Source organism: Toxotes jaculatrix, chromosome 13, assembly GCF_017976425.1.
Source record: "Toxotes jaculatrix isolate fToxJac2 chromosome 13, fToxJac2.pri, whole genome shotgun sequence".
Classification (NCBI taxonomy): domain Eukaryota; kingdom Metazoa; phylum Chordata; class Actinopteri; family Toxotidae; genus Toxotes; species Toxotes jaculatrix.
The window spans coordinates 20829010-20844934 of NC_054406.1; positions in this window are offsets into that span (position 1 = coordinate 20829010).

The window sequence follows — 15925 nt, forward strand, 5'->3', positions numbered from 1 at the left end:
CACTTGCTATTCTCCTACTCCACCACATTTCAGGGGGAAATGTTCTACTTTTTCATCCCACACGTTTATTTGACAGCTGTAGTTAACAGTTTCTTCACAGATTAAAAGTTTATAAAGGATTAAACCCGTGTTTCCCATCCATGTGGGTTGGGATCTCTTACAAAATAATGTCTGCTTGAAACCCTTTTCCCCACATTTCAGATGTCTGAGAGAAAGCAGAAAGACATTCCCTTTCTAAACTTCTCACATGGTTCATTTAAATAACTGTTGGAGGCCCAAAGAGGTAAAAATATTCAATATGTTACAAGAAAGCAAAGATTAGAGGCAAGTAAAAAAAAAAAAAAAAAAAAAGAATTTGTGTAGGCAGAGATTTGTTTATTTATCTGGTGACCCTTTGGAGGGGCCTGATCCCAGAGTAGGTAGATCCAACAGTAAAATAGTGCTTACACATAGATGCTTTAGCCTTCTAATGCCTTCTAATCTAATATCACATAATGCATGACAAACACAAGGGGACAATTCCTTGTTTTGCTGATAATATTTTCTGTTCTTTAGTCAAAATGAAGCACAAGTTATGTTTTCAGTGAGTGTTATTCACAAATGTATGAAATCCTGCACTGTTAACATCTAGGTCTTCTCACTATCAGTGCTCTTCATCTGCGCACAATTGTCAATCAGTGGAAGGATATGAAACCCACAGGATGTAAATTGCTCTGTCCGTGTGGTTTAGCACGTGATTGTGTGCATGAATGATACATAAAAAAATGAGATGTTATATATATATATATATATATATATATATATATAATTTTTTTTTTTTTTTTTTAAATATATTTTTTGGTACTTTTACAAAATATGATTTCTTCATCCACCACTGCTGATACACTTTATTTTGGGTTTGCTTTTCATCTTTGCACTTACTGATTTCCAACATTTCCTAGAATGCTGTTTAGCAGCTCCAGAAAAGGGACTGTGATCTGTGATTTTGTTACTTACAGTGAAAAGTGGCTGCTGTCATTTTGCTCCCAGGATCTTAATGACTGAGCAAATACTCACACAGAGCAAAAACATCCATTTCACTGTGTCTTTCTGAATTTCAGTGTTTTCCATAAGGAGGTTATGTTTGGGGTTTTTTTTTTTAAGTTTTCCTAAACAGCCTCCCTCTGAAGTTAAAAGTACAAAGTACAATACAAAACAGAGAGCATTTTATTTTCTATTTCATTTAACTCACATAACTGACAAAGCCGATCCAGTTCCTCAGTACCAACATAACATCCTGTTTCTAAATGTGATGGTAAGAAGCATCTCAGTTTGGCACACACAGATCTTTTTCCTTTTCAGGCAGATTCAGTTTCACAACATTTTGAGAACAGACAAAACACATGTTCTAAATTTTGGCTCATTCCACATCTCATTAACCCATTTTCTTTAAACAACTTAGAAACTGAATCTTAAATCAGACCATTGTTCTTTCTGGAGTATTTCACTCAGTGTAAACATCATGTAGCTTCACTGAAGAGATGAAACAACATGATACTGTCAGATCGAGTGGAATAAGATCCTTTTTACCATCCTGAAGGAAAACTACTGTTCGTTCAAACTTCTTTTTGTAGTTTCATTATCATAACTATATTACACTGTTCAACAGAGCCATTTTGGAACATTCCAAGTCCTTTCCAAGAAACCGAATATTGGCTTTTGGTCTCTGATGTCAAATCTACACAATCTTCAACCATCCAGTCATCCACAACATCACCTGACTTCCATGTCTGCAGAATCACAAGGTCACAGGAACAGTCACATTATATATGAAGGTAGCCTGTGTGAATGTGTCCACTCTTACCTTAGCTGATCAGAGTGTGATGACCCCACCCGCTGCCAACCTGGCTCTGCTGCCTTGTTGCCGGTTGTTAGCAGTTGAGTGGGTCTGTGCATAAAAGAGATACCTCACTGTGCAGTCTCAGTCTGGACTCTCAGCAACCTCCATCACCTACTTCCTTTGTCTGAGTGGTTTGCTGCACCACACTTTCACTCCACTCACTGACTTCTTGCCCTGTGCACACACCTTATGGTTCTGTGTCAGTTAGTTCATGTGGTTCATTAAAGTATCTCTTTGCATTATAACTGTGTGTGTGTGTGTGGTGTGTTAGAGGTGGCAGGAAACACAGAGAGGGTAAAGGTTGCTGCATCATCTGTCAAGTCACGTTTGACTTGGTGTTATACTTAATATTTAATGAGCACAGTCTTTCCCTGACCTTAACCAAGTACTGTAAGTGCCCAAACACACCAATAAAAAAACATTAATTATACAGTTGCTACAAGCTGATATTGTATTATGAGATCAGAGACTGTAGGTAATATAACAATCATGCAACAATATTCTACATATTTGTTCATATTAACATTTTGCGACTTGGCAGATAACATTCGTTGACAATGTTCCTTCATTATGTTTCCCACAAAAGTAAGTGGGCTGGTATAATGTTTGTAACAGCTGTTACACAACAGCATTTACATGAGTATACTGGGTACAGTATATTTCTTGGCAAAAGCTGCAGGTTTGCACGTATAATGCCTCTGCTGTAATACTGATTTGTTTACTTCTGCCTGCAATCTGGATCAGTCTACTGCAGGGAAAAACACATTCAGAAATTTAAATAATTGATAGTCAATAGTGTAAAATAAATGCAGTGTGAAGTAAATGAACTAAGGCGGCCTAAAAGCCATCAGATGAGGAGGCTGTGCTTATTTGTCTGTGTCTTTGTAATCTCAGCTGAAGTGCACACTGGTTTCCACTGTCTGCCCTGTCAGGGCATGAGCTGAAGTATTATGTTTTTTTATTCTCTGCGGTGGAAAGCTGTCATATTTCATCCTGCTGTATGCGACAGGACACTTACCCGTTATCACATCAAGGCAGAGGTTGCAACCTTTCATGCACGCACTTGTCAGCAGCTGAAGAGCAACTGTCGCCTGTGAGAGTCGCCAACCGTCCTCGTGCAGCATTCACTCCAGAAACACTGTTTTTTGTTTGTGAAAGGTAAAGATCAGTGCGGCCGCTGGTCAAGTGTAATCACTCATGCAGCCGTTTCACCGCTCAGTTGCTATAGTCTGTGTGACTAAGATTAATTGCTGTGCTGCCGCCGCAGCTGTATTGTGCCTCAATTCACCAGCGACCTGTAGTTCTGGTTCACGGTACCAACACAGGACACAGTCATTTTGCAGCAATATGTGACCACAATCATACATTCATTATGGAGCTTTCCCCTGCACATACTTTGTGAAAAACAGAGCTGATGATTTTATGTATTTTATTTTTTGTACTTTTACAAATGAGGAATTAAAAATTCTGCCCCCGTTCCTGCCACACAGGGCCAATAAGATCAGACTGGTGCAGGCTGGAGGCTGGGATCATCACAGGCTGCTCTCTCTCCTCGGTCATCCTTTTTGCTGTGTAAATGAAAATGCACATAAAACTTACAGAGCCAGAGTGCTGAGGCCCCAAATTAATATCAATGATCTGTGGAAGGTTAAAGCAGACCTGAGAAAGAAGCAGTTTCCTCCCCACATCACAGAGAAAATACGAGGAACTGAAGAGCAACTGTCAAAGGAAAGGCTGGAGACTTGAACATGTGAGAGATGAAGGAGAGTCATTTCTACCACCACAGACAAAGCTGAGAAAGCTTCAAGAAGGCTTTGACAGATTCGTGGGTTGCTACTACGGGTAGTACTATTTTACAGGTAACATCACTGACAATGTGCCTTAGTGTAGCATCAGGAAGATGTTTCCGTAAATTTATAATTTTGTGATGCAGCACGGCATGTGTTAATTTACCAGAAAATTCAAACCCTAAATCATTAAATGCAGACTAAATGTTCCAGATATATGCTACACTCTCATCTGATTCAAAATTAGACAACTGTTTGACATTGTGGGGGATAGTGCAGCACATGTCTGCACCATCAGAGACAAAGACACATACTTGTAGTCTGTCTTTTGTCTTGGAAATATTACCTGCTGCTGTAGGGAAGGTGGTGTGGGGGATGGTTTTTTTTTATACAGAACTTAAACCTTTATTGTCACAGTGAAGGTCAAGCTTATCCTAAGAACATATCCCATTGTTCCAGTGATGGCCCATCAGTGTGACCGTCACAGGCAGCAGGGACACCCAGACTCTGCAATCAGGGACTCTGCTATAATCCTCAACTATAGACTGGTGCTGAAATTGGAAAACTACACAACACATTAAATGTTTTATTCACATTTATATTATACGTCTCATATATTTAGAAAGAAATCTGTCACTTTTATTTAAAGCATTCCAACTCACTGCAACTACTTTGCTCTGATTATGGCAAAGGATGGCAAAGGTCAAAAGTTCATGGAGATGAAACAAACTGTCTAAATGTCTAAAGTGCCATTTTATGGCATTTTACCTTGTACGGATTTGGCAGTTGTTGTTTAAGTTCTGGGTAAAAATGACATGTGTACTGTTTGTCCAGGGGTTGAAGTCTTCAAATTAACAAGCTGTTCAGAATGACTGCACTTGGTGATCTCACAAGGGAGACGCAGGCAGTGAATTAGCTTTGATTAATCAATTAGCTGTGCTTTTTGGAGCCAGAACACTGCCTAACTAATGTACTGCCCAGTTTGTGGGCATTTAACATTTCATTTCATAACAATTCATTTAACATTTGGCGTGTGTGCTACACCCACAGAAAAGAGGCTTCAATACAAGGGAAGAAAACGAATGAATATTTGTAACACAGGTCGAATGAAGTCATGTAAAATTGTTGAAAAATACATACGTCTCCGTCTAAAACTTGTGTAACAAGGCTGGGAACTTGCAGCAGTGATGTCGTCAAACAGCGACCTTTAGGTAAAACCGCCAACCGCTTTATTAAATCCATGTCTGTTCAGAAGGTGTGGGGGCATTGGTCACACCTCAGGCTCGACCAGGAGAGAGGTCTGTATGATAAGTTACTAAACTCCAAACCACAGTTTTTAATTATCAGAATTACAAAACATGTTTTATATCAGCATATCGGTCCATATAGAGCATGTATAAACAGAGCTGCATGTTCAGTTTGACCTTATTCACTGCAGACTGAGGGGCTGTTTTAACTCTGAGTGTCTCTGATGAGCTTCAGTTTGCCGTTCAAATCAGCAGCTCCTCTGATTAGCTCCTGATTGGTCTTAATGCTAAAATTGCTGTCCTTGTCATTTCTATTGACCACACGAGTAGGCGGTGATTGTGTCAGAGGAGCGTCTGAGTAAATCAGCAGTTCTCAGAGAGTCGTCTGAGCCTCGTCTCTCCTGCATACTGAGCGGGACAAAAAGCGCTGTGACAGCATATACTTCTTCACCTTCACTAACAGGGACATGGTGCCCTCCTCCACCACATGACACGGAATACAGCTCTCTGTGGATGTGTGTATGGAGGCTTATATCGATTTATTTATGTGCATTATGCAAGTAGGGGAGCTCATTACCAACAACTGTGTGCCTGTAAATGTCTTGCTGGCAGAGGCTCCCAAGATGCACTGGGTGAACAGCAAATACACACCATCAAATCATCTGCTTACACACCTACTGTATATATAAGTTTATGGTTTCCCCTTCACCTGAGCTGCATGTCTTTGGACTGTAGGAGCAAACAGGAACCTATGAAAGAAACCCAAGGAGGAGATGTCATATCCACACAGACAATCTACCCACGACACACCCAAACTATGTGCAGCCATGCTGCTTTCTCAACAGTACACTGTGCTTAAAGTGTGGCTGGATTAACACAACCTCCATTATTTGAGTTTCGTGGTCTTTGGACAACAATGATTGCATTGTAAATGTAAATGTAGACCTGCCACCTGGAACTCTGCTGGACCTGGCTGTGGATTTATTTATACGTACTCACACTGTGTGATCAAGCATTTTTCAAACCTGGAGCTCTGTTTTAAAAAATACATGGTTCCTGAAGACACAGGGCCAGATGAACCTCCTAGGATGCCCCCGAGGCACAAATGAGCTGTTTCTTAATTAAGCCCTTGTTTCGTAACTAAGCACAAATTTAGGAGCTTAGGAAGCTACTTCATCAGGTTTCCTGTTTTCATGCATGATTACGAAATATCTGCACACGGTTAATTCTCCATTACGTCTCCATGACATCATAAGATTATGTTTGTGGAGCAACTACAAATTGTCCTACATAGCTGAGACATGAATATATGAGTAATTACTGGCCCTGGTTTCTCATTTGGGTTGATAAGGAAACATCAGCTGGTGCATTTAAACTGTTTCCTTTTGTTTCCCTCTGCCTCCCACTGATGCCTCACCTTAGGTATTGCAATTAGCAAAGGTCATACCCTGTCATTGTACACATATGGTCACTATGGTGGCAAAGAGTGTTGTAAGTATCATTAATGGGGAAATGATGCAGGAGAATGACGATGCTACTGATCCAGAGCAAGGATGAAGGTGCAGTTATGAAATTCTGCAGAGGTGAGATATTGGAAACCATAAAAATATAAGGGGTGAAGTGGGTTATCTCATCCTCCACTAGAATCAGAATGAACGTCTGAAATGATTTGTGCTCAGTGCTAAATATTCATGGAGCTGTAGGTTATCAAACCCCCTCAGTAAGCCACTCATATCGTATCTGTGGCTCATAAGGCGTTTTAAAGATAGAGCCATGTATGCTGATGGTATTCCACTTCCAGTTTGGCCCAGCACAGCTTGTCTGGCTGACCTGTGTGCTTAGCATGTTTAATTTAGTCTGTCTAATCTCAAGGAGCTCCTCTGATTGCACTCCTGGCAGGGCAACGTTAAAAAAAAACAGCAATGAATATGATTTTAATAGAATCAACCAGGTGAGGAGTGGGTGCCTTTACTTTGACCTAATTATGTCAATTCTCAGATAAAAGAAGTGAGACACAGGCTTATTATTCATTACACATATTACATGAACCCGCAATATCCAACACTGAGAGAGAATGGTGTGGGTTGTGAAAGCTTTTAAGATTCATTTGTACTTGACCAGCACTTTAAAACTGCTGGGCAGACTTCCATTACAGTGTCCATGCAACTGAAATGGTACATCAAAAATGTATATCTGTACTTCCAGATGTACAGATTTCATGTGCAAAATTTCCCAGTTTGTCCTGCCTGCAAAGCTCTGATTGGTTGATCCAAGCAGGGAACCAGCTGTCAGTGAACAGAACACCAGACCAGATGGGGGCAACGAATCAGAAGTCTGGAACCAGACTAACAAGTGTGGATCTTCAAATTGAACTCTCCTCCTGCTTCTTTCCTACAAAACCTTCTCTAATTAATTGGTGTACTGTGACCACAGCATACCACAGCATGAGACAAATATTACAAAGTTTCCTGCTCACTGCACAGCACTTAAATCTCATCAGGACAAATGATGACAGCGCCAGCATGGTCCCCCCAGAGGACGATTCCTCCATGAGATTTGTACCCTCAAGTAAACTTTGGACGTAAGTTACAAAATCTTGAGATCAAATTTCCGTGGATACTCTCACTACTCTTGATACTATCACCGTCCAAAGAAGATGAAATCTTTTTATTTCATTCACCCTTAACCTTGCTTCTAGCACCACTTGCAGGAGAGTCTTCTCACTTTAGCTTAACTGCTGCCCAACTGAAATAGCTAAATAATCAGTACATGGCTCTAAAATGGTGGCAGGGGCCCTGATTGAAGCACATTAAGTGTTTTGGCTATAAGTGTGTGCTGAAGATCAGCTAGCTGTTGTCGATGTTGATTGTTGTAGATGAGATTTCTGATTGAAAAGGAAAGGCATGCTGATTCAAGGGCCACACAGTCATGGTAAAGGATGAGACAGGGGGGACAGAGGCACTGGTGGATGTCTTTACTAAGAAAATTGATTTCATGCACTCTAAATTAAATAGAGTGCAGCAAAACACACGTGCTAATTACTCTGTGTTCAAACGGTGCCACCAGATCAGCGGAACTGTAAAATGATGCCATTTCATCAGAGGTGTCTGCCATTGTTAATTTGATTTACGCTACATTTTACCAGCCACAGTGCTTTTTGATTGGCCACTTTAACAACTACATTAGCAGGAGCAGAGCTACACACACACACACACACACACACACTAGAATAGAATAGAATAGAATCGAATATGATGCCTTCATTGTGACTGCACATTGTTGCACATTCATTTAACATTCCACACATACATACATACATTCATATATACATATATATGCACCTGCTCATATAGATATATGATAATAATAAAAAGATTTATTAAAAAAGATATAAAAAAGAGACTGTTTAGTGGAGTTCAGTTCAGTGATGGCTCTGGGGTAAAAGCTGTTTTTGAGCCTGGTAGTGCAGGTCTTTATGGCCCTGTAGCTCCTCCAATAGAGAGAAGAGATGTTGACAGGAGTGAGTTGCATCCTTCACAGTACTGCTGAAGACCAGTGTGATCTGAAGGTGTCTTCCAGTGAGGGCTGGTGGGGGGAGTCTGGTTATTTTCTGGGCTGTGTTTATGACTCTGTGGAGAGCTCTCCTGTCTGCTGCTGAACATGATCATGGCTGATTTCAGACAGGCAGGTACAGTGGCCTGGGACTTCCTGCCTGTGTTCAAACAGATCTGGACCTCCTTTGTCATCCATGGTTTCCAGTTTGAGAAAACACAGGCGTTTGTTGATGGTGACATTTTAAATCCAGGTCCTGGTGTAGAAGAGAACTGTTGAAGCTAATTCTGGTACATCTTGATGAGCGAACAGAACAGGTCCCAGTCCTGCAGTTGTGGAGCTGCTGCTTCAGGGCTGTAACAGTTCAGGTCAGGTGTTAAGGATATTGTCTTTTTTTTTTGCTTTGCAGTTGTGACGTAATTCCACATGGGAAATGTGGGAAGGAAGGAATGTCCCAGTGGACCAAAGCATTGGAAAAGAGACACTGCTGACTCAATTATTGATGCCCTTTAATTCCCATGGTCCTTTGCTGGTCATTAATTTCGATCTCTAATGCAACCCCACTGTTTAGGATAGTGAAGATTGCACTGAATAGCCAGATATGGACATCCCTTCATTTATACTGCTGATGGTATGATTGTCTTTCTTAGCATTAGCGTGCTGTAAAATATTAGCCCATGTCCCTGTTTTTAATAATTCCATCATCAATCACGGTTAAAGAACCATCGTTCTCACCCACTTTAATACTGTTAGTTTCACTTCAGCAGTGCTCAATACAATTACCATGCATTAGCTGGTAGACAAAGACGCTCTGATTGCTTGGCAAACATGTAATGCAATGTTAAACACTGCTGCTACCGCTCAGGAGCAAACTTAATCATCACCATCCAACCCCATGGGAGGACAGACACGCTGTCTCCTGTATGTCACACACTGAACGCAGCAAAAATCACCACACACAAATGAACACTGTCAGAGTTCATTTCAACAAGCGTCCGCTCCACTCACCAGAGTGACATTTAATTCTGTAGGAGGTAGTTTTGTAGAACTTCTCAACACTAACCAACCTGTGCTGTAGTCCATCTTGAAAATTCATCTATGAAGGCAATGCTCTTACTGTAGTCATGTTCTAAGTTTGCACAACAGCAGTGGAGGGAAATATGCATTTAATCATGTTTTCTTTTGCTGTTAAAAGTTGTTTTACATTTGGATTGAAACACATCAACATTAATAATGTAGAAAATGATCTGTTCTTTAAGTTGGGCAAGTGACGGACATCAAAAACTCTTCTCCTTTTGTATAGATTATAGATTGCCATGCTGCACCACCATGTTTCTACAATAGCCCAGAAAGGTCAAACCAACCACTGGCTCTAGTGACGGCACTTTGTACTTGAAATGTTGTGAAGTTGTCTCATGATATTACAATTTTTCTTGACATTTTTTTTTCTCCAAATATTTCTACCTAATTCTCCCCTCTGATTTTTCTTCCTCCTCACCCAGGCCAATGTAAATAAGGCACTGTGAACAGCCCCCTCTAGGGCCGGATAGTGAGGTGATTGACTGTTAGTGTTGTTGTTGCATGTGTTGCTGGGTGGTTGCTGCCTGGATGCCTCCACTCTGCCTCTGTATGGCCTGTAGATATGGGAGGGGTCTACTCCCCTGCCTCAGTTGCAGCAGAAAAACATGGCTGACCCACATTCTAGGAATATCACCCCTCAGTACAGAACCTGAATAATAGATACTTTGTCACAAACACACATGGGATGCTCCGTGCGTCCCGTACAGAACTAGATCACAAGTCTGCACCTATAGAAAACAGAATTGCTTTTCAGAGCCAATGGCCGAGACTAGAGGTGAAATTTATATCTGCTCTTATTTTCTGTTGCCCCCTCGGCCCCTGTTCAGACCTGGTATCAACATCTCAAGTGTACAGCTATGAGCACAGGTGTGAATGCACCCAAGATACACTGAAGGAACATTTGAGATCTGATCTTCTTCTTTCTAGGAGTGGGAGTTGCATTGCTGCCTCCTACCAGTTAAAAACAAGAACATATTTTGTCTTTGCAAATGAAAATGATGTACATGTTTATCTGCTTGTAAAGCAGTGGTAAGTGAGTGGTAAAGCAAGGTAGTGTCTTTGCCCACTTGTGATTGGACCAGCTGAGACACATGTTAATGCCAGGTCTGAGCAGGACCTTTAACACCGTCTTCTCTGTCTCTCATGACGCTCCTGGATCCCGCCGCTCTGCCTCGGCAAACCACACTGACTATCACAGCGAGCTGAGCGCTAGTTAAGAGCGTGACATTTCCAATACATAAGCCAAGCAAACTGGGGACATCAATTACCTGTGTGTACAGCATGCAGAAACAAGAGGGCTCCTATTAACCCCGCTGTGTTCTCACAGCCGGCCCAGCACTCTCCCCATCTCACCCAGAATCCTCACTGAGATTGATTGGTAATTCCTCGCTAAAACAGCTTACCTGACAGGAGTCATACGCTCAGGAAATAGCTGATTCCCTTTGTCTTTCAGCATGACATCAACATCTCATCACATGCTGTGTATCCCAGACAACAAGAGGTGTGCTGAGCCTTAGAGGAAAAGTACACCCTGATATACAGATAGCAAAAAGCTACGGCTGTGTGCATTTCTGGCATGGGGGGAGCTTTGGTGGTTTTGATGTCAGGCTAAGTCAAAGTGCAAATGCTTTAAGTTCAGTGTTGAAGATGCAGAGACCAGGTTCTCAACTGAGAGCGGCCTTCTTAGAGCAGGGTGAATTTTTAAGTGGTCTGAGAGCAGGAAATCAATCCTCTCTGGCCAAGAAACCATCAGAGTAAAGCACGTTTGCTCCTCTGAGCAACTAAACAATCTAAGCTTTCAGCTGTGGGACAAATGCACATTCTTTCGTTTGTGGAAATTAAGAACGCGGAACAACAAACCTCTTTTGTCCGACTTTGCCAAGGATGCAATCACACACATCCACGAAGAAATATGGAAATCTGTGTCTGCCGATATTAAAGTGATGAAACGATTACAATGCAGTGTGTATACAATCATCTCTGTGATTACAAAGGATTGCAACATGACTCTGAAACATTTTATGCAAATAACAGATGAAGGCAAACTCTCAAATCAATAATACAGCATCAACTTTATGTAACTGCTGATGAATGTTTTGTCCTATATTGTATTGTCTGGGTGTCCATGATGCACAGACTCATATAGAACATTAAACAGGACCAAAGACAGTGTCATGGCACTGTGTGTTTAAATAACAGGCCTCTGGACATCTTACAAAACAACAACAACAAAAACATGAATTCAAATCACCGGCTGCCTTAAAAATGTAAGTTATCAGTTATAGAGAAACTAAAGTGCTTGAGTGAAACTGACTTGAAGGCTATTGGACGTCTTTATGAGTCACACCAGCAACAGAGACCAAAAGAGCCACAGACTTTAAACTCCAGCCCACATTAGTTATATGAAAACGCACAGTTTGTGAGGCACGGCGTGCATCAGTTTGTAGGCTAAATAGCTTATTAGCTGGTCAGCTGTCGCACAGTGAACAGCTTAAAAACGTCAACATCTGTCAGTTTAGATGCTCAATGACGTGACCTTTATTCTCATGAACCGCCGCTAACAAAATGTAGTGTGACCTTGGCTTGAGAGCCGCAGTTACACTGTTTACACTACAGGAACTTAACACCTTCTACAGGAGGTGTTACTAAATGCTATTTACTGTTATGGTTACATATATAGGAAATGTCCTGATTTGTAAAATGCAGTGTATCCTCCGGGCAAAAATACGCAACGAAGCTGAGGTTATAGGAAGCTCCAGGTTACAGGTCCTTCAGTGGAAATGGGGCTGTTATCTCTGGTCTCAGTTGTCAAACGTGTGCTGGAAACTGGTTCACCCAATCAGAGGCATTTCTGATTCATCTCCAAAAACCTTTTTATTTTTCTTCCTTTCAGTTATATATATATATATATATATATATATATATTGTTATATAAATTTCTAAATCCCCTTGACAGGGATTTTTAAAAATAAATCACAGCACGAATTTCAGTGCATATAATTTAATCCTTTTATCCCTCAAATTAAAACAACTGAGCCTTTTTTTACTCCTCAGACGTGAAGTGAGGATGGTGGTTTGGTTTGCCCCCACTGGAGTTGGCCTTCTTTCTCCACCAACACCCTTCTGCAGAAATGAACAACTTGGGCCACTTCTTCCTCTTCATGACCTGGATTTCTCATCTTACTGTAAAGTCCAATGGGTATTAAGAGCCCATATAAAAACCCCACAGAATCTGTTAACCCATTTATTTATAGACAAGTCCTCACTTCATTGTTCAGGTTGGAATAGGTCACAAAAGAACAGTTGTTTCCTATATTAATGTCAATGCCATTATAATGCTTTGGAAACACATGAAGATTAATTTACAGTATAAAGCCCGTGATTTTTTTTTTTTCATCTGCAGATTTGCTCTGGGTTTGCACAAACATCATTTGGAGAAACTGGATTGAATGAGGCCATAAATATAATGTAATCTCAACTCCCAGAGCTGACATGTTGTGACACTGATATTGACATTATGCTGAGCTGATTTCATTTAATCCAAAGCAAGTTGCTCTGCATATCCACCCCAGCCTCATTCTGATGCACAGGAACACTCCCAGCAACTAAGGGCTGGAAATGTGAGACAAGCCAGTGGGTTCCCACATGAGCCCTTGATTTGACTTTGAATTAGAATCAAAAGTCTTAAGCAGGAGGATGCAGGATTTTAAATTTCAACTCTGTAGAGTAAGAAATAAACATGGTGAACTTGTTTTTTTTTTTTTTTTTTTTCTGTGTTCATAGCTTTACCAGGCAGGCAGTTGTCATGCCAGGGGGTAGTAACCATGAAAATCCACATATTGTGCAATTTGCCATTTCAGTAACTCTGTGATGCGGAATCATTTGGCGCCAAGCATTTGATTGGTGTTAAGCAGCATGACAGGCAGCGGGGAAGGAGGTACCAGACCTGGAGGCTCTTGTCTCTGGGAAGGAATGCCGCTGTAGAGCTCTCATTGGTAGAGCCCCGAAGATCCTGGGGGGTCGTGGAGAGTGCAGCGGGGGGTTCGGGTGTTGGGGGATGGGGGAAAAGATGGGTAGGGGAAAGCATGGAGGAAAGATGAAAAACAAGCCCGCGTGGTTCCTCCAACCCTGTCACAGCTCATATGCCTTCAGCTCTAATTGCCACTGTGCCACTTTGTGTAATTTCTTTAAAGTTCTGTCTCTGACAGACTAGCTCTTGTTTTTCCACCTCTGCAAAGTATGTTACAACCTTGCTTCAACATGTTGTTGTTTTTTTTTTTTTTTGGTTTGTTTTTTTTCCAAATGTTCCTACAGCCAGAAGAATATTCAAGGCTGCGGCTTCATGTCTCAGTCTCACAGCTGAAAACATGAATGTGTGAGCACCATCTGAAACTGCAAAGGGCTGCCATGATGTGCCCTGGTGAGGAGTTTTGAAGGCTGAAAATCATTCTCTGATTCAAACATTCAGTATTGTTACATTTGAAACTGTGCAAGTGTAAGTGAATTTTTTAAAATACACATTTTTTAGTAGCGTTAGCACAAATTTGCATTCTTATCATGTGGAAAAGCCACTGAAACAAGATAATAAAACACATATTTAATAACATGCATGTATATCATTTTAAAAATTGGGTTAAAACATTGCAATATAATCAAATCCTGCTTAAAAAAAAAACCCTCTACAGTATGTTTAAAATACCATTTAACCAACTATATGCTACACAACACTGATACTGAGTAATGAGAGAGAAAACTATTCCCTCGCTGCTTGTGTATCTGACAAGCAGCTCCTGAAATTATTCCAGGTTATTGTATATACAGCCCATTTACATCCAACCTGCAGAAACATTCCCTGCCCAGGCACTGCCAGGATGGAGGCTGTCTCAGAGGTGGAGTCTCTGTAGCACGTTAGCAGCAGCAGCTCCAGTCTGCCAGTTCAAGCAAAGAATTGAGTGTAGGTCATTTGGCAGCACTCAGAGCCTCAAACACAGTAACTGCACTGTAAAAAAAAAAAAAAAAAAAATCATATATGAGTTTGGTGGAATCAGCTGTGGTGTAGTAAAGTGAAAAATATACACAAAGCAGGACTGGAACACAAACCATTATACAGATACAGTTGAGAACCTCACCGATCATTGCTCTCCCTCACAGATCCACTTCAATCCTGCAGCCACTCTGACCGACCAGTAAAAGCTGCCTCTAGTTATATGAATGAAAACCCTCACTGGCTTCTAACCTACGAACACAGCCAGGGGTGTTTATTGGAACTGAAATTGGACATTACACGACTGGGAATCGTCTCTGAAGCAGGAGCTTTCAGATCACAGTAGAAAAGCCGGAGGTAGTGTGATACAAGGAAAGGGATGCAGTAAGAACAACTGAAGTAATTCCTTTGCTGTAAATCCAATTCTATACATGCCTGACGTCCTATTGGATTATGTTATTGGTTTACCCCGACACAGACAGATCAATGCACTCACCACCCAATCCGGGGGTAGTTTACCTGCTTAATGAGCATCGAGCTGGGCGAGAGGCTCAGTAGCACTAAGCAGAAAATTAGCAACAGAGCTGAAAGTCGGATCTATGATATATGACTGCACAATGATGGTCGTGGTAAACCAGATGGTGGCCTTAGGTCCACCATCTCTGTGGAGTGTGAGATGTATCCAATATGGACAGTCCTGTACTGATGTTCCCAGAGAGCTGACAGCTGGTGATCCACCTGCCCGGCTTTTCCTGCACAACATCAGCATCTCTTCAAATTCCACTGGGGATCTGAGACCTGACGCCAGGGCTGCGTGTTCGGTTGCAAACCGCCTCGCTAATGTTATTAATTTGCTCGGAAAGAATCGAGTTGGTGTCCCTGCGGAGGCTGCGGTCGAGGCAGCACGCAGCAGGCCATGATGAAAGGCCTCTTCACCCACGCTGCTGTGACGGGGGGGCTGTTTGTGCAATTACAAATCAATCAATCAACCTGAGCATACAGACCAAGAGATAAGGAAAATGAGTTAGTCCACACTGCCTCATGTGCTTTCAATGACACGGGCACGAACATCGGGTGTTCTCACTTCATCACTTAAGGTTATTGTGACGAATTCATTTGTCTGTGTGTGAAATCTAACAGAGAAGCATAGTTGCCAGTGTCCTGCTTTATAAGGTGTGAGCCAATGCTACTAATGAACTGGATTTAATAAAACAATATAAAAACTCTGGGTATGGAAGTTAAATGATTCTAAAATTATAAAACATGAATTTACTGTAATTAAACCAAATAAAACTGATATAAATATTTAAAAACCCAAACAAGGATAAAAGCAACTCTGGTTTGAAAGAAACTGCATCTGCAACATGTGATGGGTCATTAGTAAGCAGAGAGATTA